Source organism: Sturnira hondurensis, unplaced genomic scaffold (assembly GCF_014824575.4).
Source record: "Sturnira hondurensis isolate 20B ecotype Veracruz unplaced genomic scaffold, ASM1482457v3 Scaffold0005279, whole genome shotgun sequence".
Lineage (NCBI taxonomy): Eukaryota > Metazoa > Chordata > Mammalia > Chiroptera > Phyllostomidae > Sturnira > Sturnira hondurensis.
Window position 1 is genome coordinate 15827101 of NW_028077910.1, and position 15956 is coordinate 15843056.

Consider the following 15956-nt stretch of genomic DNA (forward strand, 5'->3'; position numbering starts at 1 on the left):
CAAAAAGTCCAGTTTCTAACGTTGGGAATTCCATGAACTGAGACGATGGTTTCCCATCCCACATACTATCTCCCACATAGTGTGTCCTCTGCTGTTGCTGAAGTCCCTCTTTCTCCTAAGATACAACAGCAGTCACTTTGTCAGACCTACACGACTCTCCACGATGCTGATGTGTTACCTCTCTGCTGGTGATGATATAGCCCTCAGTTACCAAATCATATTATTACATTTAGAAATCTCTCATTGACAGGTCAAATTTTAAAATATGGGGAAACTTTTTTTTATAAGGTGTAAAGGTAGAGTTAGTGAAAACTTTCCATGAAATGCTAAAATATTTATAATTTTCTACAATTATATAATAAAAGGAAATGGATGAGAAAGACAGTCACAATATTTAGACTTGTGATACACTTATTTCACTTTCAGTGGTTTTCATTTTAAAAGATTTTATTATTTATTTATTTAAGAAAGTATTGGATTTTTAAAAAGATTTTATTTATTTATTTTTAGAGGGGAAAGAAAGGGGGGGAGAGAGAGAGAGAGAGAAGAGAGAGAGAGAGAAATATCAATGTATGGTTGCCTCTGGTGTGTCCCCTGCCGGGAACTGGCCTGCAACCCAGGCATGTGCCCTGACTGGGAATCGAACTGCGATCCTCTGGTTCGCAGGCCCGCACCCAATCCACTGAGCTACACCAGCTAGGGCTATTTATTTATTTTTTAGAGAGAGAGGAAGGGAGGGAGAAAGAAAGAGAGAGAAACATCAATGTGTGGTTGCCCCTCATATGCTCCCAACTGGGGACTTGGCCTGCAACCCAGGCATGTGCTCTGATTGAGAATTGAACTGGCAACCCTTTGGTTCGCAGGCCCACACTCAATCTACTGAGTGATACAGCCAGGGCTCTGTGGTTTTTAAAGGAATTATTTTAAAATTTTACTTATAGTCATATAATTAAAATATTTTACTGTCAGTATTTATCTAAAGCATCATTTCCATTAATAATTGTGATAAAAAGATTTACTAATTCTCCAGTTACGGTTTTATCATAGTCACTGACTAGTTTTAATCTTCTAGTAAATCACAAGGAAATATGATTCATTTTACGAAGTTAGCCTTGTAGTAAATTTATAAATGCTAAGCTGTATTTAAGAGTGAGCTCTGCATGTGTGTATCTTATTGGAAAGTGATTATACCTTTATGGATAAGGTTAATACATTAGATTATAAGTAATTAGTTTCTTAAACATTTTATAGTATTTTTTTACTACCATTTATCCTTCTTATACCCCCTGCTACCTCCACTAAGTATTTTGATTTAATGCTGGTAATTTTTGTTTCTGATTTAAATTTCAAATTGATACTCTTTGTTAATATGGTCTCATCCACGTTAATATGTTGAATTTCAGAATCATTGAAGGCTAAGAATGGAGAAAAGACAACTACTCATTTGTAGCAATGGAGGTATGTACCGAGCATTTTTCTAAGCACAAATGTGGACAGACAATGAGACTCTGACAAGGAATGCACAAGTGAGATGTCAAGTATAAAGTCACAATTCCAGTGAGGGAAGAGATGCGGCTATGTTCCCTATTGCTGTGATGGCAGCCAGAAACTCTATTGCTCTCCTCTTTGAAGCAGAGTTGGCCATTTCCCTTCTACTGAAGGAAGCCACGTGGAGAAAGACATGGTTCCAGAGGGAGAGCCCTGAGCTGTGTAGTGTGTGAACAGTTTCCCCTCAGGTCAGGCTCCCAAGTCCACTTGACTACCTTTCTCTCTGATGACTGATGAGTATGACTTTGTCTTTTGAAGTAGACACTACTGACTGCATATAGAGAGGGCTTGCTCGCTGCAAAAAATACTTGCATGTTTGTTCTGCATAAATTCTTACCGGAGTTCATGGTTTTAAAAAGGAATCAGTAAGTTGCTTTTATTCTTGATTTATGGTGTAGTTCATCAACTATGCATTTGAGAGTCAAGATGGATCTTAGAGGTTTATTTTCTTCAAACTCTTCCTCAAATCCAGAATCCCATTTCTAATGTCGTGCAGGTGATCATCTTATTTTACCACAGATAGATGAATTGATGGACGATGTTATATGATTGCTATACAATTTTAATGACAATAGTTTTTCTAGGAAAAGATAATCATTTATTAAGGATCATATTGTCTCAAAGTGATCCTTAATGTCAGAGTTCAATTCTAGAAAGAGCAAGAGGACTAGGGCTCAGTCTGTGTTTTTTTTCATTGTTGTTAGAACAAAAACCATCTCAGAATGCAGTGAGCCACCAAGAAGGCAGAAAACTAAAACCTACCCACTAGACTGGACTGGAGTTCCTCACATCACTTTGACCTTGGGTCAGTTCCAGCCTGAGGGACTGGTGGGTAGAGGAGAGACAAAGAGGCCTATCCTTGGAACCATTCTTAGTGGAATTCCTGCTGACTCCCACAGGTGCCCAGCACCAGTTTTCTCCAAATCTAGGTCTTCATATCTAGGGTCTGAATCCATCCTCCTATGTTTGGAGTAGAACTATTCTGCTCTCTAGGGTTAGAAAGGGCTACTATGACTGCATTAGTGTTCTCCAGAGAAACAGAATCAATAGACTGTGTGCGGTATGTATTTGTTTGTATGTAAGCATATATGTATGTATGTACGTATGTACAAATAGATAATTATAAGAAATTGGATCACATGAGGCTGTCAAGTTGAGTATGCAGAATATACCACTGGGTTAGAGACCCAGGAAAGCCAATGTTCTACTTGGAATCTAAAGAACCAGGAAGAAATAATGTTGCAGATGAAGTCCAAAGACAGTCCACTGGAGAATTCTCTCTTGCTCTGGGGAGGCATTTTTTTGTTGTTGTTGTTTCTCTATTCAGGTTTTCAGCTAATTGGGTGAAGCCCAGCTACATGATAGAGGGCAACCTGCTTTACTCAAAGTCCACTGATTTAAATGTTAATGTCATCTAAAACATTTTCAACAGAAACACTCTGAATGTTTGACCAAATATCTGGGCACCTTGTTTTCTAGCCAAGTTGATCATACAATTAACCGTCCCAGTGATCTTGGTAGTTAAGTGGGTTCCATCAGGCAGAATAAAATGAAAAGTGTGTTTAATATCAGTAAGAGGATGCTGATCCCCAAGTCAAAATCCCAGAATGTTAGTTTAAGGAACAATGAAGATGACTTATTTTAGCCACTTATTTTTCAAATGAGAAAACCAAAAAAGCCCCAGTATGAATCACCTAAGATCTCACATACATTTATTAAATAAATAAATTAATTAATAAAATATTGCTTGAGCTTTTTTGCATATGCCAGGGCCTGTGCTTAGCATTGGCCAGTCAGTGGTGGCTAAGACAGACATGGTCCCTGTCTTTACAAAACTTTCTTTAGAGGGGACTCAACTGAGACAGGAGGATCTGTAGGAGTTAATCAGGGGCCGTGGAACAGGGACAAGATGCATAGCGATCTAAGCATGGGCAGGTGCTAAGGTGGGATGGAGTTGACTCTGAAGAGTAGAGAGAAGTTCAGGGTAAATGGAAAGAGGCAGAAAAAAGACTCAGAGATGCTCTTACATTTCACCGTCCCCTAAAGATGAAATTCCCTGCCCCCTCCCCCACCTCAAGCTATTCCTTTTTTAAAGTACTTAGCAATCTTTAAGCAATCAGTCTTCAGCCCAAGGAGAGCAGGTATCATTGCTATTTAGTGACTAGAGGAATTAAAGGCATTGAGCACTTTGATGCCTTGCCCAAGGCCACTGAAAAATTAAGATTAGAGAATTACAATTAAAAGTCAACAGGGAAGGCTTGACTTCTCTGAGACAATCATGGGGAAAGAACATTATTTATTCCGGAAATTTAAATAGTCATCTCGGAACCTTCAGTGAAATCAGAGTGCAAAAATAGGCCTTTATCCCATTCCCCAGCCAAACAATCATTTAACAGTCATTATGATAATGATTGTTAAATGATTTGTGTCCTGATCCCAGGGCTGAGTTCCCACATCACCCTCCTCGGCTCCCTCTCTGCAATTTACCTAGGGCCAGACCATTACTGCACTGTGTCCAGCTAGCAGCTCTGACTGCTGGGGACCAGCCTCACGGTGTGATGTGGGTGTGAATGTGCTGGCAGTGACCTGAGGGAGCTACCCCATCGAGAAGTCTGGTGGACGCGAGTTTCCATTAAACAACTGCTCCCTTCCCTGCCTATTTCTCTGATTTACATTTACCAGTGGTTTTTCTGAATGTACTGAAAACACTGAACTTTCATCATTCTTTAATTTTTAATAGTCTTATGATTGTCACTTAATTAAGTTTTAATACGTCTATTGAAAAAAGAGAAACCAACACTCACTGTTCTGTTTTCATCATGTCTGACAAGTCGGAGAAATGAAGAACCAAGGGACCATGTTTACGTCTGGAAGATGTACGGCGCGTAATGGGCTTGGACTTTGCTCGTCCTGGGAAAAGGGATAATTCTTCAAAACCACAAGATGTTCAGATGACATTCAAATGTGCCTGTTGCCGCTAATGTTTTATGTCTGTGAATACTCTGAGTCACTTTTCAGTTTTTTGCCAATTCATTTTCAATTGGAGAGGGAATCTCTGCCCACTCTGGCTGGTGGAAAGCGAACAGGGGGCAGGCCTTGGAGGGGGAGAAGCCTTGTTGCAAGTGCTGGGATGAGAGCCTCTTGACCATATGCTTGTTTGTGTCACCTAACCTCTGATCTCAGTTTCTCTGTAATTAAGTGGGGACACTATTTTCCTCACTGGGGGTTTCTTGTGATTAAATGTAATACGAAAGCCCCAGGCATCCCCATAGCCATCTTGCCAATCCTATAACTCTTGCCCTGGAAGTTTGGCACTCAAGTCTCAAGCCGGAGAACTGCTAAAATTTTAAGAAATGCGGTGAATTGTTCACTCATTATAACTATATTTAAAATCCACATTTGTTTTTTTAGCACTTGGAAGAGTACACCAGAATTATTAAACAAGGCATCTATGTCATCGTTTCAGCGTTGAACACAAGTGTTTTGAAATGATTTCATCTTTCATATTAAAGGCAATTTGGAGAGTAGCAAATGGGTCCCAATTAAAGAAAATTGAAATAGAAAATCATTTATTTAATATTTCTTTTTAGGCGAAGAGTCAAGTACAGCGAGTTCTCGTTTATTTTTACCCAAACCACATTCAGAACTGGATCCACTTCTCTGTGTTAACTTCTATTATCTGTACTGATACTCACATCCATAAACCCTTGTCTTCAACACTCTCTTTCCAAAGAAAACTATTTCAAAATCTTCAGGGTTGTCCTTATTGAAGCCAGACAAATGATTTCCAATGTGAAGTAAACAGCTCAGATGGCTATTGACATAAATAAGAGAAGAATTAAAATGCAATAGTAATGAAAAGAGAGTATTTCCCTTTATGTTTCAGAGCTATGTGGTTTTCAACATGTACTCGGATATTATTTAATTGCCCTTTACAATGACCTGGTGAGGTCCTTCCATGGTATAAAAAACATGTAAAGGGCAAAAGGCACCGAGCTCTTGTTCTGAGGCTAGTGTAATGTTGATGCCCAAACCAGGCAAGGTAACATAAGAGAAGAAAATCATAGTCTCCTTTCATTTATGAACATAGATGCAAAGGTCCTAAATGATGGTTTTATTTTATTTTATTTTTATTTTTTTATTTTTTTTTAGAACTATAATCTTTTTTTTTTAAACAATTTATTTTATTTTATTTATTTATCTTTAGAGGGGAAAGGAAGGAGAGAAGGAGAGAAATATCAATGTGTGGTTGCCTTTCATGAGTCCCCTGCTGGGAACTGGCCTGCAACCCAGGCATGTGCCCTGACTGGGAATCGAACCGCGATACTCTGGTTCACAGGCCCACGCTCAATCCACTGAGCTACACCAGCCAGGGCTATTTTATTTTTTTAACTTTCTTATTGAAGCCTAACTTAGAGTGAGGTGAACAATATTAAGTACACAGCTGGGCAAATGTTTACATCCGTGTACATCCATGTAACCCCAGATCAAAATAAGAACAAGTTGTAGAACACAACAGGTTTTCTTGTACCATCTCCCAGTTAATACAAATGGAACCATACTCAGTGTGTGTTGAGTTTGGCTTATTTTGCTCAATGTTACTTCTATGAGATTCATTCATGTTCTTGTATGTGTAGTAGTTTATTTTGTTGCTGCTCATGTTAATTTGTATAATGATATCACTACTTTGATGAACATTTGAGTTATTTTCAGTTTGTGCTCTTGTAAGCAAAGCAAACAAATATTCTTGCACATGTTTTACAGCTATATACAGTTGCCCCACATCCTCACCTCACATTACCATGGAATTTTCAGTCCTTTTGCTTGTAATCATTATGGTGGAGTTATGTGTCTTGTTGTGATTTTTTAAAAGATTTTATTTGTTTATCTTTAGAGGGGAAGGGAAGGAGAGAAGGAGAAAAATATCAATGTATGGTTGCCTCTCATGGGTCCCCTGCTGGGAACTGGCCTGCAACCCAGGCACGTGCCCTGACTGGGAATCTAACTGTGATCCTTTGGTTTGCAGGCCTGTGCTCAATCCACTGAGCTACTCCAGCCAGGGCTGACTTTTATCTGCATTTCCCTAATGATTAATGCTAACTAATAAAGTTAAACATAGAAAATATGCTCATTAGCCATTCGGGTATTTTAAAATTATGTGCTTGTTTAAATCTTCACACATTCAAAAAATGGAGTTTTCTTATTGATTTATAGGAGTATTTCTTTGTTTTTAAGATTTTACTTATTTATTTTTAGAGGTGGGGAAGGGAGGGAGAAAGAGAGAAAAAGAAACATCAATGTGTGGTTGCCTCTTGTGTGCTCACCACCAGGAACCTGGCCCACAAGGCAGGCATATGCCCTGACTGGGAATCGAACTGGTGACCCTTTGGTTTGCAGGCCTGCACTCAATCCATTGTGCTACACCAGCCAGAGCTATAGGAGTATTTCTGAAAAAATATATTTAGGATACTTATCCTTTGCCAGATATAGCTATTGGGAATATATTTTCCTGTCCATGATTTGCCTTTTTATTCTGTTAATAGTGTCTTTTCATGAACAGATGGTTAATTCTAATGAAGTATAATATAGCATTCTTTTTTAAATTAGTGCTTGATTCTTGTCAAGGAAATATTTGTTTACTCCAGAGTTACTCTTGTGTTATGTTTTTAAATTTTTATTGTTTTAATTTTCAAATTTAAGCTCTCTGATACATCTTAATTTTTTTGCATGTTTGAGGCAGAGGGTAAAGTTTACTTTTTTCAAGTGGATATCCAACTGACCCAGCACCATTTATTGACAGGACTATTCTTTTCTTACTGAAATTCAGTGATGCATTTTTTGTACATTTTATTTGTTTCATTAATCACTTTGTTCATCCTTGTACCAATATCCCACTTTTTAAACTGCTGTAGTTTCATAACAAGTCATAATGCATGATAAAGTAAGTCCTCTGACTTCTTCAAGATTGCTTTGGCTATTTTAAGTTCTTGATATTTTCACATACATTTTAGAGTCTTCTTGTAATTTCTTTTTAAAAAAATATTTTATTTATTTATTTTTAGAGAGAGATGAAGGGAGGGAGAAAAAGAAGGAGAGAAACATCAATGTGTGGTTGCCTCTCATGTGGCCCCCACTGGGGGACTTGGCCTGCAACCCAGACATGTGCCTTGACTGGGAATCGAACCAGTGACCCTTTGGTTCACAGCCTGTGCTCAATCCACTGAGCTACACCAGCCAGGGCTTCTTGTAATTTCTTTAAAGAAAAAAACCCTCCTGGGATTTTGGTTGGGATTGCATTGCATCTGTACATCACCTTTGGGAGATTGACATCTTAATAAGATGTCTTCAATCCTTGACCATGGGATATACTTTCCTAAATAAAATATCATTTGGTATAAATAATAAAATTATTATTATCCACCTCAAAAATATTTAAGTATAATTTATTATTGAGACTATCAAACATACACAAATATAGTTGAACACCCCTATACCTGTTCCTCTGATTTTGTTGTATTTGCTTTATCTAAGCCTTTGCTTTATAATTTTAAAAAGAGGAAACAAAAGCACAGAAAGTGGAATTTCCTTTTATTCCAGTCCCATTTCTATTCCTATTCTTTTCTCCCTCCCTGACCATAAACAGCTAATGCCATGAATTCAGTGCAGGTCCTTTCAGTCTGTTTCAAAAATAGCTTTAAATATACTTATACTTCTTTAAGAAGAATCTAGAAAAATACTGTCTAATAGAAATATAATGTAAACCTCACATGTAATTTAAAATTTTCTTGTAGCCACATTTAAAAAGTAAAGACTACTCATGCACTACAGTACAATAATACATTACATGAAAATAAAGTGAAATGTAGTATCATGAAAACTTTAATGTTGTGTGTAATGAACAACACATTTTACATGTTTCAGTTGCAAAATTTAAGTTAATTAAAATAAATAAAATTAAAAATTTAGTTTTATAGTCATAATAGTCTCATTTTCAAGGTCAATATGAGTGGACATTTTAACAGGCACATTGGACAGCACAACTATAGGCATCGATCACTGTTTCCTTTTAAGCTTGCGCAAATGGGGCACTGTCCTTATCTTTTTGCAATTTATATTTTGCACTTAAAATTAGGTTTGGATATGTATTCACATAGATATTATGTACACCTTGTTTTAAGAGCATCTATTCTGACACTTTGCTAGGGTAGGTATTATGCCTATTTTGTAACCAAGGCAATAGGCTTCAAGAAATTTATTAAGGGCCCACACTTAAGTCTGTCAGACTCCAAAGCCAGCCTTTATCATTTGGAGATAGTAGGGATTCCAGAAACACATGGAGACTGAGTAAATATTGCAAGCACCTGGTAGCTGGTTTACTCACCATTTCGATTGTAGTAAATTGTGGAAAGAGTAAAACTAAACCTGAGACACTTCTCTTTGTCAGTCTGACTCTCCAGCTAAGGTTTGGCTGTTCTTGGCTGCTCGATGTTTCCTTCAGGCAACAGCAGTCTCCTGCCTGGTCCATGTTCTCTTTCTTAACTTTTCTTTTAGGAGAATGTTCCCAGAAGTGGCATTTGAACTGGGGTGGGGAGTGGTTATCCAGGTAGACAACGGCCTAGCAGTGTTTTGGACAAAGGAACAGGATATGCTGAGACTGGAAAGATGGCTGGGCCTTGGGTTCAAAGTTGTGCTGGGGAAGACAGTAAATGAGGCTTCAGAGGTTAGGGCATGAAGCCCGTTAACAAAGCCAACCTATCTACCTGGTTGCAGAAGTCAGTACCTGACTATGTAGGCTGTGCCCTGCACCAGAGCAGCCGGCCAGTGAAGGCTGAACTCTTACTGGCCTGGCTGTGGGCTCCAGCCTATGGTGACTTCGGGCCAGAGAAATACAGACTTTTCTATTTGATCTACCTGGAGTGGGTGCTCCCTCTAATTCATCTTCTAAGAAGAGTTTTCTTTCTGTGATTCAGCCCCCAGAAGGGGACACTTCTTCCTGCTTCGCATGGAGGCTCAGTTTGGCAGACTGCTGCACTATCTGGTATTATTTCAAAATTCCCATTCTCTTCTAATGAAACGATTTTCCAGAACCCAAGTACTACATTTTTCCCCCTAGAAAGGAAGTATTTGTCATTTTACCCACCTGACCATTCCTTTTCTTTTTTCTCCTTCCCCTGAAAGTCCTTGTTCAAAAGAATTGGAGAAAACAAGAAGAGGAAACGTGAGTTGGCTGCCATGGTGCGTCCTCTTCTGTACAATGGGGATAATGCTAGTACTTCATGGGGCTCCGGAGGCTTAACTGCAGCAATTCACATCGAGATACTTGGAATGATATCTGACAAATGGGATGTGCTCGGGAAACAGTAGCTGCCTTTCTACGCTTTCTCCTTCTCCTCCTCCCTGTTTTCATCCTCTCCCCTGCCCCTCCTTCTAAATGACCAAATGCCTGTTTGGATCGATACACTCTCCCCCTCCTGCCTACTGATGGGCTCCTGCTCAAACCACCATGAAATGAATTGGATAGTTCTTATCACATTTACATAATATTAAATATCTTTTAAGGTATGAGCACTTAGAGAATTAATAGCATTCTCTTTTCTCATATGAGTTTAATGCAATCACAAAAGCCCATTGACTATTCTATCCATTTAGGTGATTTTTATCAACATTACCATGGGTTGGCCTTGATCTTTGAACTCTGTTTTCATAATGAAGTACGCAAATACTGTAGGCTCATGAAACTGCCATACAGTCTTTAACATTAAAGTCTTAAAATGAATCAATAATGTCTGATAATAAAAATTTTAAGTGATAAGCCAGCTTTTACAAATCAATCAAAAATGAATATAATTTCTATTAAAGCATTTCCGTTTATTTTATTATACCCAGTTTTCAAAAAAGAAATGTATCTCCAAATACCAATTTCCAGTTTTCTGCTTATAGAGGAGAGCTGAAAAACAGATAATTCAAAGTAAAATGTATTTTGAAAATTTTTTGCAAGATGCTTTAGAATGAATGTATCACATACTTCTTTTTCTTGCCAGTGGACATGTTTATTTCTTTATTCTCTTTACAGAAGAGCAACATAAAAATTATTGTGCATTTCCTGAGTTGCAAGGTGAGGGATTACAAATTCACTAATGTAAATTCTCAAACTTGGCTCTGTAATGTGATAGTTGAATATTGAATGTGGGTATTGTTATGTAACCAATATGAAAAGGTAGAATAAAAGTTTACATTGATAAAGTATCCATTTTCTACAAAGGGTTATAAGATTCACTTTAGTGGCAGTGGGTATATTTGGGGGATCGATTATAAAATAAATCCTGTATTACTGGCTTATTCCTTTTCTTATACAAATTTTGTCCTATTATAATTTTGAGGGAGAAATACAATTTTGTTTTCTTTAATTAATTTTATTCCTGTATAGCTATTCAATATCTAAAGGCTTACTAAGACTAATAATTGCAACAAATGGAATATCTGACACTTTATAAAAAGTTTTGGCAATTCTTACTCAGGTAGATCATCAAAAAGCTTGTTATATATTCTTAATTTTGTTTGGGGAGGAAAGATTAATTACTTTTTCTAGGATTTTTGCAAGCAAATGCTGAGTTTTACATATTTTAGTTCAGAAATATATAATTTCTTCCAGTTTTTTTCCTGAAGCAATTTGACTTCACATAAATGCTATATTTTCTATCTTTTATGTATTAATAATAGGGAAAAGAGCAGATGATATTCCTATCTTCTCAAAAAAATTGATTTTACCAATTTCTAACAATTTTGCTTGATGAGAGGTTCTGGAGTACAACTTGCAGGTATTTTAGGAATTAATTTATCATTCTTGAGTGATAATTGATAACTAACTAGAGAATGCTGGTACTCATAGACTGGCCATGGCAGTACCAAAATGTCACTTGTGAGAAGAGTAAATAAAATTATATCTACTTTGGTTACCTCTCCCACCCTGATATTTAAGTCAATATCTAAAAAAAGAAAAAGAAAAGAGGAGAGAGAGGAATATTGTGGAGGAACCATTCATTACCTTTAATAGCTCATGGTATAGAAAAATTAACAGATTAGACAAAGATAAATTGACTGTATTATTGAAAACTTAATTACCCCAGAAGTTTTATAGTGTTATGGTTAAGGCGCAGGTGATGGAGTCAGACAGACCAGGTTCAAAACTTTGTTTTGCCAGGTACCAGCTACATGGACTTGGACAACTATTTAGCCTCTCTAGACATCAGTTTTCTCATCTGTTAAATAGTGATAATAGTACACATGTTTTGAGTGTGTGAATGTGTGTGTGCAAGTTTTAAACCAGCAAATCTTCATGCAAAGTGCTCAGAATACGATACATGCTCATTTAATGATAGTTATTAAGGTTAGATTAATGCTCATGGATGACAGAGTCCTTAACTGATAAAGGAACTGAAGGCAGAGCAGTGGGTCCAATTAAGTGGCATCAAATAGGAATATTCTGTAGGAGAGAAAATTTGACCTTATCTTTGAAGTACCAATTAATATGTGCAGATGAGGAAGGAGAAAGTAATATTTCAGGCACAGAAACTGAAAAACAAGTGAAAACAAACATGTTTTTTGGATATAAAATAAATCAATTAGGGTTTGAAAATAGATTCACTTGGCCAGATGTGTATTTGCATAGGGAAGTAAAAAAGGATGGGAATTATTTGATAAATGGTCAGATAAATGTTATCTCAGATTTAAAAAAAGTATTTGGAAGTAGGAATCTTCTGTGTTTTTAAAAAAGAATGAGATTATAAGGCACATATTTGTAAGATGATTCCAGCAGCAGTTTCTGGGTTGGATGGGAAGACAATGGAGTCTGTGGAGAGTGTTGATTTCCAGAACCAAGTACACAATACTATGTACTTGGAAAGTGTCTATGGCGTTAAAAACAACAAACCAAGAGAGCAATTAGTTCCAAGGGGCAGTTTGGATATGGCACAGCTTGATAATACACTTGGCAATATACTCCAGGCAGGAAGTGACTGTAGTTGATGCCTTCAGTTGTTCCTTTATCTGTTCACTTACTTAAATAGATCCCCCCATCCCCCTCCATACCATCCCTGCTAGAAGTGGAGGAGGAGATGATCTTTGTCTAAGAACTTAGTCAGTGCTTCTACAATGGTAATACCAGAATTCTGGACTTTGGTTACCCCAAGAGAACTCAGGTTTTGAGGAACCACGGGGAGATAAATTGCAACAAGTGGGAAGAGTGTGTGTGTGTGTGTGTGTGTGTGTGTGTGTGTGTGTAAATTATAGCTTTTTTTCACCCATTTGGGCTGGCAAAGGAAGAAAGATGTGAGATGGATAGAGGAGCCTTAGAAGATAGCCAAAAACTTTTACAAATGGACGTTTCTAATATTAAATGTGAGTTTTTGTGTGATGTATTCTTTTTCAGTATTGAAAGACATTCAGGCCCAGATGCCATGTTGTGATGAGTGCTTATGTGTGTGTGTGTGTGTGTGTGTGTGTGTGTAAATTACAGAAAGAAACTGGATTGATGTAGGATGGAAAGTAACTTTGGACCCGGAAGGGAAAAGGATCCACTAACTGCTCTAACTGAGCAGAGGAGGAGCTGAATGCCAGAGCTATTACATGACAATAGAATTCTAGGAATTTGCAGAAATCCCAGGGAGGACTTGGACTTCCCACAAGGCACTGGATGCGGGTGTGAGCTCTCCTTATTGTGATCTTAAAGGATACGGTGACTGGCTGAATTTTTTATAGGGATAAACTTGACTTGACATATTTATTTTGGTAGGGATAAAAAGGTGACTAAATATGTCTGCTTCTTTCAGTAGTACATGCCTAAAGAGCCACTTCTTCAAGGCTTAAGCAGTCTCAAGGACTTCTGGATGCTGCTGTCCAGATAGGAGGCTCAGAGGAGTAAATTTGCTGCCAGGCTGGTTTGGCTTCCCTCAGCCTTTTCAAGGATGCTGAAACGTCACACTACAGGTGCCTGTCTCTTTCTGATTTACCCCCAGGACTGAAAACCCCTCCCGGTACTTGTCAATAAAGATGACAGCTAAAGATGATGGTTCCATGGCAAAATAACATTTCGAAATTTTAAGTATTTAATGTGAACTCCCAGAAACACGGGGAAGAAAATCTGAGGCATTAGATATTTTTAGATGAATGTTTTTGAAGAATCTGTTTGCAGCCATCTCTTGGTCTTTGTCTCATTCCTGTCTAATTTTGTGGTTCGAATGCTATTTTTAAATGAAATGTCACAGAGCGTGAATGAAATAAATATGTCATCTGACTTTTTTTGCTTTTTATTATTTTTAGTATTGTGCTTAAATGATTATCCTGCTTTTTAGCAGACTATTTGCTAATGAAATAAATGGGAGTGTGGGTGGGAATTAACTGGAAAAAAATAGACAGAATTATGGGGCCGGGAACAGGGACCAGAGCAGATCACTTGGGTTAGAATCTGTTCTGCTTCCCAACCTGATAACCTCAAAGAACTTATTTCAGCTCTCCGATTCTCAGCTAAACTCATCTGTAAAATGGGGTTAATAATATTTCCTACTTCTTGGGGCTGTTAATTCATGCAAAGCTTCTAGAACATTACTGGGTACCTACTGAGTGCTCAATTAACTATTTATTTTTTATTATTCACATTAATATGAATGTAACACATTCATTATTTATCACAAAAATCAGTCCACTGGAAAAATCAATTTTATTATTTCATTGATTTCACCTTGTTTTTGATTCAGAGTGATACCTTCTCATTCAATTATATACCATAGTCAAGACATTTGGTTTCCTATGACTTTTGGCTATTTTCACATATTCCTATTTAAATGCATAATGATTTGCTATAATTGTGGGTATTCTAAGAATGTTCCATTAAGCTTGAAGAGAGCACCCCCAAAAGAATCCTTCTAACATTTGTAGCATGATTAGAATAAATGTGAGGTCTTCCCAGGTGTCTACTTTGAAGGGGATAACACTCATTTGAAAATGCAAGGTTTTTAAAATTGTTGTTCTATTATAGTTGTCCCAGTTTTCCCATTGTTCTCCCCTGTCCTTCCCCCTACCCTGACAGTCAATACCCACCCTGTTGTTCGTGTTCCATGGGCCCATGACCATGGGTCATTTATATTTGTTCTTTATGTAGGCCCTTCTGCTACCCCTCTCCCTCCTCCTCTCTGGCGCCTGTTGGTTTATTCTTTATTTCCATGCCTCTGGTTCTATTTTGCTCATTTGTTTGTTTTGTTCATTAGGTTCCACTTATATGTGAGATCACATGCTATTTGTCTTTCCCCACCTGGTTTATTTCACTTAGCATAATGCTCTCCAGTTCCATCGATGCTGTTGCAAAGGGCTCATACGTAACACTGTGGTAGGGAAAACAATGCCTCCCCATCCACACTGCCTCCAGATATTCTGTTACAAGGTCTTGAGAAGAAAAGTTTATCCTGGATTACCCATGTGGGCCCAAGGGTTCTTACAGGCAAATAATGGAAGCAAGAGAGTGATGCACTACAGGAATGCCTCACCCATTTGCTGCTGGCTTTGCAAATGGAAGGGGGCAGGAGCCAAAACTGCAGGCAACCTCTAGAAACTGGAAAAGGTAAGGAAACATTCTCTTCCACACAGGGGTATCTAAACTTTTGGTGTCTCTGAGCCACACTGGAAGAAGAAGAGCTGTCTTGGGCTACGCATTAAATACATTGTGACACATAATCACAAAAATAATCTCACAATGTTTTAAGTAAATTTACAATTTTGCGTTGGGCCACATTCATAGCCATCCTGATCTGCTGAGGCCCGTGGGCCGTGGGTCAGACATCCCTGGTCGAACACCCCTGGTAGAGCCTTCGGAAGGAATGCAGACCTGCAGCACCCCCTTGATTTTAGTCCAGTGAGAGCCATTTCAGACTCTGACCTCCAGAACTACACGATAAGCTTTTGTTGCTTTAAGCCCCCATGTTTATGGTAATTTAATATAGCAGCAATAGGGAGCAACTGCAATACTGTACTTTGCCATGTCTCATGCCAAGGGTTAAGTTTAAAACGATAGTCTTTTTGTTCGTCTTCAGTATTTTAGAATACTCAGAAACAGAATAAAGATCGCTTTCAGAAAGGAGAGAAAAGAGTACACCAAAATAATATCACCCGAGGTGTAGTTGTTAGTAAGAAATGTTCTCTGCTATTTAAGTGGAAAGGTTATCTTCCTTTCTGTTTTACTAGGCAGGGATTACTCACAGTTTGAGCACATGTTGGAGTTTGAAATGAGAATGGACAATAAACAAGGGTCTTGGGCTGTGGAAACAGCAAGAGGAAAGAGCAAATCACCAAAGAGAATTTTACCTTGGGCAGAATGGCTTGTGTTTGTGGAACTTTTGAAAAGATTAAACTGATGAAGC